This window comes from Miniopterus schreibersii (assembly GCF_964146895.1).
Source record: "Miniopterus schreibersii genome assembly, chromosome: 9".
In the NCBI taxonomy this organism is placed as follows: Eukaryota; Metazoa; Chordata; class Mammalia; order Chiroptera; family Miniopteridae; genus Miniopterus; species Miniopterus schreibersii.
The window spans coordinates 49404389-49414786 of NC_138118.1; the positions used below are offsets into that span (position 1 = coordinate 49404389).

General features: G+C 35.5%; 2 pseudogenes across 2 annotated transcripts; both read left to right on the forward strand.

Annotated features, from left to right (window-relative positions):
• Positions 1-3899: 3899 nt before the first annotated feature.
• On the forward strand, positions 3900-6653 carry LOC308561607 (tyrosine-protein kinase Fer pseudogene; annotated as a pseudogene). The gene is made up of 3 exons: positions 3900-3916; positions 4644-5574; positions 5782-6653. The product of its transcript is annotated as a tyrosine-protein kinase Fer pseudogene (transcript).
• Positions 6654-9004: 2351 nt separating this feature from the next.
• Positions 9005-10145, forward strand: LOC308561609 (eukaryotic translation initiation factor 3 subunit H pseudogene; annotated as a pseudogene). Its single transcript has 2 exons — positions 9005-9841; positions 9876-10145. The product of its transcript is annotated as a eukaryotic translation initiation factor 3 subunit H pseudogene (transcript).
• Positions 10146-10398: the final 253 nt, after the last annotated feature.

Genomic DNA, 10398 nt, shown 5'->3' on the forward strand with positions numbered 1-10398 from the left:
TAAAAGGGAAATAGAATTATTAAAAACTCATTGCTGCCCAGCCGGGCATGGCTCAGTGGTTGAGCATCGACCTAGGATCCAGGCAATCAGGGTTCAATTCCCAGTCAGGGCACATGCCAGAGTTGTGGGCTGAAGCTGATCAATGACTCTCTCATCATTGATGTTTCTCTCTCTCCCTCTCTTTTCCTCTCAGTGAAATCAATAAAAAATATATTTAAAAAAACAACAACAACAAAAAACCTCATTGCTTTTTCAGAACTATATCTCCTGCATCCTGGGGGTGGAGGATGGGAGGGAGAAGAAAGAAATACTTCTTAAAATCTATAGATCTTAAGAATTTTTCCCATTTTTGTTTTTTTTCTAAAAGGAAGACCAAAAATCATTAAGTATAATTTGCTCCATAATGGTTATATGTGAAATGGAATTGCCTAAAGAGATATTTACTCCCTATAATGTTCATAATTAGGATCTAAATTTTATTGACAGTAGAATTAAAAAGCAAAATTCTCATTCTTACACCTTAGAGGGGACAAGCATTCTAAATCTAAAATAATTAAGTTTTACCTTTAACAATTACTCTGTTTTGATATATAATTGAGTCTTTTTTTAAGGAATACTTAACAAATTTATATAAACTTTAGTTCAATAAGAGTCATCAGGTAGATATAATTATGGTTTTCCTTAAATATTTGTTGAGATATTTCCTTTCTATCCAAATATATTTGTTATTGGCTACATTCTTTTTCTAGATAGTTTCAGCAATTAGATTATTTCATTATTTAAGAAGCTAAGTTATTTCCCCCCACAATATAAAATACATGGGCAATATTTTAAGTAACAATGACCCCCATTTACTAAGCTCTACTTGTGCCTCAGGGACTGTGATAAGAACTTTACACATGTTATCTCTAAGTTATTAGTTTTTTCATCTATCAAAGGAGGTAATAATGGTATTCACCTCTTTGTACTGAAAGGAATAAAGAGTTGGTGAATGAAAAGCCCTTACTATAATGCTGACCATGTAGTAACCTCTATGTGCATTAAGTATTATTTAATGTGATACTTAATATATTTATATTAATATCTTGCTTAATAGGATTGTCCCATGAAATTATTATTTAAGTGTTGAGAAAATTAAAACTTAGGAGTTTAACTAACTTGCCTAGTTTCACAAAGTAAAGAAGCCAGAATCTTGAACTCTGAAGCCCAGTTTGTAAACTGCTTCTCTTGCTGCTCCAATATTACCCACTCCACATATCATCTCCCAGTATATGCAACATAAATGTGAAGAAGGACTGGGCCTTAGCACATGTGTTCAGTTATGAAGACATCTACCTTGCTTATAGAAGCACTCATCTCAATTGTGCTCTATAAATAAGATTTCTCATTCCATTTTGTATTTACTGGGTGCCAGTCCTCTTTTAAAGTCCTATATCTGTTGTATTTTTGTTTGCTTTTTACAGCTCCTGCCCATTCTCCCTCCACCTATTCCATCTTTCATCTCCAAGCCATCCAGTCTCATGGTGAAAACCAGAAAGCTCTTCTCCCATGACTTCTTGGCAATCAGTAGGCATGGCAAAATGCTTACTTTGATTAGTTCGAAAAGTCTATCCTTATTTTAGTTTGTAACTTTTAAAGGTGGCTAGGAATACCTCAGGGACTCAAGAGATTCAGATAGGCTATTTTAAGAAACTGTAATTTGCACTGAAGAAATGAAACACCAATGAATTTTCTTGTGTGTGGATAAGGTGCTTAGGATCAAACATGATATGGTTGCTATGAGAAGGGAATGATTGTTCCTTCACAAAACAGCCAACAGAAAAATATTTTATTTAACTTCTTTATGCTTCACATAATCTTCATTAAGAGTAAAACTAGATGGAAAAAAGTCAATGTTTTAGGCAAGAATATATAAATAGGGAGAAATTTGGGGGGGAAAGTAATTTGAGTACTAATTTTCATCTTTGATAGTACAGATATATGGTCTCTAGGTTAAGAGGCCCTTCTTTTCTTTAATTAATAACATGAAAACATGTAATTACTGGGGTAAAATCAAGAGGAAAAGTCCCCTTGTTATTTCCTGCCTTTCAATTAAGAATCCAGGCAGGCCTTCTGTTATTCTTCCTGTTGTCTTAGCATTAGCCTTCATCCTAATGACCCAGAGGTAACTTTCCTGATAAGTTTTTCAGCAAGAATAAGTCAATAAGGATTTCTCCTTTAGAGACTGAGTTGCTGTGGAAATAGGAGCTACTTATACTGACATTACTCAAGATACTATTCTAAAATGATTATTTTTAGTAGCTTCATGCCTTAAATGTGCTAAGTAATCTATCAGGATATAAAATATATTTATAATTTATAAGACTCCAAAAATTAATACTGCTCTGCAACACACTAAGGTTTCTGTTTTTCTTGCTCTTACCAACTCTGGGCTACAATTCTTGAATGAATTGATCACATAGCTGTCACAGCTATCTAACTTGGGAATAATTAAAAGGGTCAAAATTGTTTGTTGCAGATGACTAAACACTTAGTGTGAAGTAAGACATTTATAGAACTTACTTAAGAATACTTTTCATGCATATTGTAAAACTATGTGGAAAGTTCTAATGCAACTTCCAAGTACTCATTTCTCAATGACAACTTTTTTATGAGACCAAATACATTCTTATATACTTAGTAATTTATTCATGTTTTCTATGCATGTATATTTCTTCATCTAGCCAAACTCCACATCTGTAGTAAATATTGTTTTTTGCTGAATTTACTAAATCTTATGACCTTTAATTCTCTCATGACTCAGAGTCCTATGACATGCACATGCTTGAAATGTGATATGTGTGGTTATGGAATTTAGGAATAAGTGATTGTTGATTTCCCTTGGCTGAAAATTCAGAATCAAATCTTTTTTTTATTTTTTATTTTTCAATTACAGATTATATTCGATATTATTTTGTATTAGTTTCAGGTGTACAACATAGTGGTTAGATAATCATATACTTTACACTCAGATTCAAATCTTAATAGATATTTTTGGGATATATAAAAAAAGATTTGATAGAGAATGATGTTATCATAAAAATGTCTTCATTTAACTAGAAAACTGTTGATAATTTATGGAAATTTTTAAATTTTCTTTCTTTTTTTATATCTTTAGAGAGAGGAAGGGAGAGATAGAGAGAAAGATCAGTGTGAGAGAGAAACATTGATTAATTGCCCTCCATACATGGACAATGCCCACAACCAACTGAGGCATCTGGCCTGGCTGAAAAATTTTCATTTTCTTTTTCAAATTTTTCACAACTTTCTAATGTTAAAAAATATTTCCTTATAGTGTTTTATTTTTGCTTTTGCTTTTGTCTATTTATGTTTTATTTCTCTTCTTTAATTCTTTATGAAACTAATTCAACTCATAAACAACACATGCTAGATAGGTATCTCTCCTTTTAATTCAATTAACTATGCAAGATACTCGGTGCTATAGACTGGATGTATCTTCCAAATATTTAAATATTAAAGCCTCAATCCCCAATGCGATGGCATTTGGAGATGGGATCTTGGGGGGGGTCATTAGGTTTAGATGAAGTCATGAGGACAGAGCCCCTGTGATGGAATTAATCCCCTGATAAGATGAAGAGACCTGAGCTTGCTCTCTCTGCAAGAAAGCAGCTGTGATAAACCAGGACCTTACAAGAACCTAACAATGCAGACACCTTGATCTCAGACTTCCAGTCTCCAGAACTGTGAGAAATAAACTGTTGCTTCAGCTACTCAGTGTATGGTAATATGTTATAGCAGCCTTAACTGATCAAATTGTAGGGTTTAGTGTCTGAGTGTTTTGTTTTTTTTGAGTTGTGTATATTGTATGCATAGATGAGTGAGGCATGTGCTACGCTAACATGGAGTTTAAAACCTAGTAAGCAGAAACCACTATATATACACCAATTGAGTGCAATACCAGCCAAAAATTAAGAGGTAATATGAGAGCCACATCCCATCTGCCATTTAAAAAATAGAGAGAGAGAGAGAGAGAGAAGAGGAGGGGGAGGAGGAGGAAGGGGAAATAATGCATATTATCTCCAGCTGAGGGAGATGTTTTACACTTGAGGAACAAGGTGGGTTTCCTTTAAAATATTTTTTATATTTATTATCAAAATTTCAAAAATACAGAAATCAGAAACAATAGTGAAACCCATATACAAAATCTGTATGTTTGACTATTATTAGTTTTTGCCATATTTACTGCAAAAATATAGATTTTTGAGGGTGTCAGCTGGCTCCCATGTCGGAAGGGCTCCTTCCTGTCTGGTTCTAGCTCATGTGCTCACGGTTTCTGGCTAGGCCTCTGATCATTCCTGTGAGGCTTCACTGAATGTCTTACAAAGTGCCTTCCTTGCCCCTAGTGTGTAATCCTTCACCATGGATCTGCTGCTACAGCTAAGATATGACCAGAAATGGACAGTAGTAACATAAGTGCTGATTGGAAGGTTCACTTGTGCAGTGTGGGGATAAAACAGTGCCTTACAAAAATGGGGTTGGAAGTGCCCTGGAGAGTTCACATGAAGCTGTGTTAGAATCCCAAGACTGGGAACTATGGTTACTGGAACATAATTCTGAAGAAATGTATGGCCCTGAGTAAAAAGTAAAGAGTATGTATCTACTTTACAGAAACTTTATAATCAAGTTGGTAAGGGAAGTACTATCCAGATAAATTATATCGGCAATGTATCCAAGTCTTGGCTATTTATGATTCAGCAGATGGAACAACTTAGAATGATGAAGACAGATGCAGAGGGCCTAAATTCTGAACCTTTACAAAGGCTCACCCATGATAATCAAAGGCAAGCTGCAGGTGAAGAAAAGTTACATAGGTGTTCATCAGCAGATAGAAGTAGAGATGATCGAGGTTACAAACACAGAAGTAGAGAAATTAAAATCCAGCTATCGACAATTAATAAAAGAAATGAATTCTGCCAAAGGGAAATATAAAACAGCTTTAGCTAAAGAGAAAGAAACTGAAAAGGCCAAAAAATGTTACTACAAAGCCACAATGAAGCTTCATATGTTGCGTAATTTATGTTTTGGCATTGAAAAGGACACAGTTTCATCAGAATCAGTATTATGACACACTTTCTCTGCTTATGGACTCCTTACAAAAGATACAAGAAGAAATGATATAAGCACTCAAAGGCTTAATTGATGAATACAGCCAGATACCTAGTCTTGCTATGGAGACAATAGTGAATGTCCATAGAGATTCAAACATTGGTTGAGCAGATAGACCATAGCTCAGAATACAATAATTTCATAGATGTTCACAGAACATCAGCTGCTAAAGAGCAAGAAATTGAGTTGGATACTTCATTACTAAAAGAAAATGAAAATCTTCAGGCAAATAAGATTATGTGGAATAATTTAACAGCAGACAATTTGCAAGTAATGTTGAAAACTTTAGCAAAGAGATTCATGCAGACACAGCAGATACTTTTTTAAACAAGGAGGAAGGAGGCTGTCCTGGAGCTAGAGAAAAAAATTCAGAAATCTTCTAAGCCCTATGAAAAGAAGTTTGATATTGTGCTTCTTCTTTTTTTAAATCCTCACCCAAAGATAGATATGCTTATTGATTTTAGAGAGAGGAGAAGAGAGCAAGAGAGAGAGAAAGATGCCTTCCATATGGGCCCACAACCTAGGTATGTTCCCTGACAGGAAATGGAACCTGCAACCTTTCGGTGTACAAGATGATGCTCCAACCAACTGAGCCACTCTGGTCAAGGCTGGTATGTGCTTCTGATAAGCCAAAAACAGACGTTTGAAGAGCTAAACAGTGAGTGCAACAGCTGAGGTGCACTGAGGCAAAATTTGCAGCACAGAAAGAATTACTAGAGCAAAAAGTGCAAGAAAATGATGTAAAAGAGCCACCTCCTGTAATAAATTATGACGATGCATGATCAGACATGTCTATGGAAAGGAAGGAGAGGCTATTCAAATTTGAGTCTGTCAGGCAACTGCTGGAATAATTAGGCCTTCAAAATCTGCTTTAGGCTCCTCAATGTTCTGTGATACGATCTCCATAAGTGAGAAGCCCCTGGAGGAACAGGAGTGGTACCATGGTGCAATTCCCAGAATAGAAGCACAAGATCTGTTAAAACAACAAGGAGACTTCTTGGTGTCAGAGAGCCATGCGGAATCAGGTGAATATGTCCTTTCTGTATAGTCTGATGGACAAAGGAGACACTTTATCATACAATATGTTGATAATATGTATCAATTTGAAGGCATTGGTTTTTCAAACATACCCTCAATTTATAGATTATCACTATCCAACAAAACAGTTAATCACTAAGAAATCAGGTGTAGTTCTGCTGAACCGTATCCCTAAGGATAAGAAATGGGTTCTCAATCATCAAGATGTCACATTGGGAGGATTACTGGATGAGGGGAATTTTGGTGACATATTTAAGGGCCTATTAAAAGATAAAATTGCCATTGCTATTAAAACATGTAAAGGTGATCTTCCTAAGGAACTAAAAGTAAAATTTGTACAAGAAGCCAAAATTCTTGCATGATATGATCATCCCAATATTATGAAACTTATAGGAGTTTGCACACCAAGACAGCTTATCTCCGTCATTATGGAACTGATTCCAGGATAACAGAACAGCATCATGTCACTTTTTCAGAAGTACTGCTATATGTGGCATGCCTTTTATGCCTTCATCCACATTCTTGATAAAAATATTGAAAAGGAGAAGATAGAGCATGCAATTCTAAATCATATCCTGGATAACTTTCTGTCAGATTTCCATCAAATCTTAAATCAATATTCAATGGCTATTTTTGTTCAGTCTACAAAGTCACTTAACTCTAATTCTATCCAACTCATTTTATATCCCTTTTAACCAAAGTATTATAATAATGTGTAAAAAGACTTGGCTGAAATCTTGTTGCATTATATTTATAACATTCCCCTGTTGTATTTTTTTATTGTATGGAAAATATGATTAGCTTTATATTAAATTATAATGATAGAAAAAAATTAGGTTTTTAGTGGAAAAGTTGGGTGGACATTTTCAGTTAAAAGAAACTTCATAAAGAAAGGAACTGGGTAAGGCTATTCAGGGATTGTTTAGGAACAAGACATTTAAAAGGATAGAAATGAAGGGAAATGGATGTGGTCATATTACTGGTACCTGGCTACAGGAACACCAAGCTCAAGAACACATATACATAAAAATGATGGGACTAGAAGGGGCCTAACTTCTTTTGTTTAAAACACCATGCTCTGCGCTCTCATCTATGCTATTTAATATAAGATGTTCTGAATTTTTCTCTAGATAACAGAGCTTTTTCAGAGTTGCTGTTTGGAAAAAATGTCCACCATGCTGGGTTGAATGGCTTTCAAGGAAGAAAGCATGCAAGCAAGGGGGTCCGTTTAGGTGGCTGGGTATGATAACTAAATGAGTGCTGATGAAACAATGTTGAGTGCAGGTCATGGAAAAGGACAATAAGTTGTATTTTATAAATTATCTTGTAAGGATGTGGGGACTGACAATATGTATGGATCACGAGGGGAAAGGAAGAGTCAAACTGAAGAAGGGAATAATAGTAAACTCATATTTACTGAATACTTATGCTGTGTCAAGCACAACGCTAAATATTTTACTTAAATTATTTCATTGTAATGTTTGTAAACCTCAAAGTCAAATACCATGAGTTTTCCTATTTTAAAAAAAGGGGAAACGGAGAGAGAAGACAATTAGGACACATTAATAAAAAGAACTTGCGAGTAGAAGGCTATGTTACAAGTCTAAACCTGTGTGATTCTATAATCTCTCATTTTTTGACAATGCTCCCTAAAATGCACTTAAAAGTGGAAGATTTTGAGTCTGAATGAAGGGGAAAAAGCTGATGCTATTAATGATGACAAAAGGAAAAACTGGATATGAAGAAATATAATGAGTTTGGTTTGGAAAGTAAAAGTCTGGTTGTCTTTCAATACTCATTCTCCTCTTCTTCCACAGTAAATTACCATCCAGTTTTTAACTGATATTGGGCTGTCAACAATAAAGAACACATTTTCCATTTTTCAGCTTTTCTTACAAACAGGTGTTGACAAGTAACAAAATTCTGGCCAGTAGGAAGTAGGGCAAATGCTATATTCAGTGTACAAAGAATGTCATTAGGGAACAAAGTTATGTTTTTCTTCCACACCTTCCCCTGATAGGTGGAAGGCAGAGGTCATGGCTGGAGCCTCAGCAGGAATTCTGAAAGATTTATTTTTAGTACCATGAGACTGGAAGCCACAACCAGAGAATAAGATAAAAGTAGCCTGGATCTTTGCCTCTGTGAAATGACAGAATAAACTTTTTTTTTTTTTAGTTATGATTACACTGGAATTTCTACCATGGGAAATAGAATCTCATCCTACCAAATATCAATATACTGATTTTGATTTTTCTTTCTCAAAGATTTTTTCCTATTGTGTAAAAGTAAAATAAATGCCATTAATGTATAAATGCCTATATTTTTATTTACATGCTATTCTTATCCATAATCTATATATGTTGATTATTTTAGTCACATGGATTATATATGAAATATATATAATATACAATGAAAGTATTTTGTGTAGCTGCAAAGAACTTAGAGGCCAGATATGAGTTAGGATCGTATCTCATCTATGCGATATGTTAGCTATATATCTATCGAAAATTTCTCAGTCTCTCTGAAAATCATTTTACTCATCTATAAAATAAAGATAGTATTTGCCTCAACAATTGCTGTGTAGATTATATGAACTAATGTATAGAAAGTGGTAAATAAATTTTGTTATCTCCTAGCTTGTGAACAAAGCCTGGCACACAAAAAGTGACATTTATTGGCTGAATTCCTGCTTTATAAATGGAAACTGCAAAATAAATGTAGTTTAGGTATTGTTCAAGACTGTATTGTGAAAACTCCAGTCAAGAGAGGCTGAGCTCCTTCTTCCTGTCCTGCTGGAGAGATGGCACCCCAAAAGGAAGGCACCAGCTCAGCCACCACCTCTTCTAGCTCCACCACCAGTGAGGCAGGGAAAGGCAAAGACAAAGGCAAAGGCGAGTCCAGAGATTTGGCCCTGAAGCAAGTGAAGTTAGATGGCTTGATGGTATTAAAGATAATCAAACATTATCGAGAAAAAGGACAAGGGACTGAGATGATTCACAAGGAACTGAGATGGTTCAAGGAGTGCTTTTGGGCCTGGTTGTAGAAGATCAGCATGAAATTACCAACTTCTTTCCTTCCCCAAGCACACAGAAGATGATGGTGCCTTGACGAAGTCCAATATCAGATGGAAATGATGCAGAGTCTTTGCCATGTAAACACTGGCCATCTCCACCTGGGCTGGTACCAGCCTACATATTATATGCCTCACCAGGACGCTCCTGGATTCTCAGTTTCAGTTACCAGGATGCCACTGAAGAACCTGCTGTTCTCATTTACGATAACATAAAAACTTCCCAAGGGTCTCTCTCACTGAAGGCATACATGCTGACTCCAAAACTAATGGAAGTTTGTAAAGAGAAGGATTTTTCTCCTGAAACATTGAAAAGGGGAAGTATTACCTTTGAGCACATGTTTGAAGAAGCTCCAATTATAATTCATAGCTGATCAACATCCTAATGTGGGAGCTTGAGAAGAAGTTGGCTGTAGCAGATAAACATGAATTTCTCAGTAGCAATCATTTGGGAAAGAATCTACAGTTGCTGATGGACAGAGTGCATGACATGAGCCTAGATATAGTTAAACATAACACATACATGAGGAACATGAGTGAACGGCGGCAGCAGGATCACCAGAATCAGTAGCATTGCCAGTAGGAGCATATGCAGTGCCAGGCTCGAGGAGAACACCAACCCTGAGGAGGATCTGTCCAAACTCTGCAAACCACCCCAGCCCCCAGCCAGGATGGACTCTCTGCTTGTGCAGACCAGATTAACACTTATTGCCAGAACAGCAAGAAATTCACTGTCCAAAACTTAGGCAAACTCTTCATGGCTCAGGCTCTTCAAGAATACAACAAAAAGGAGTTTTCAGAAAAGGATTTAACATGGACTCTTGCAATTACATTGGGGCAACTCTTGGAAGAAATACATTTGCATACTTAAAAGTCTTTTTAGCAAATAATAAAATATAAATTAAAAAAGAGAGAGAGGGTGAGTAGCTATCCCCTCCTCATCAGAATTGAATATAATGTAATGCCTATGTACCTTTTGATTTAAAATTTTATGAATGAAAACACTTCATAGAGAAATAAGCTCCTGGGTGAAGAAAGACTTAAATTTCCATGTAATCTCTCAAAATTTACATACAGTACTTAGACAATACAAAAGAAACATAAACATTTGATTTTATAACACA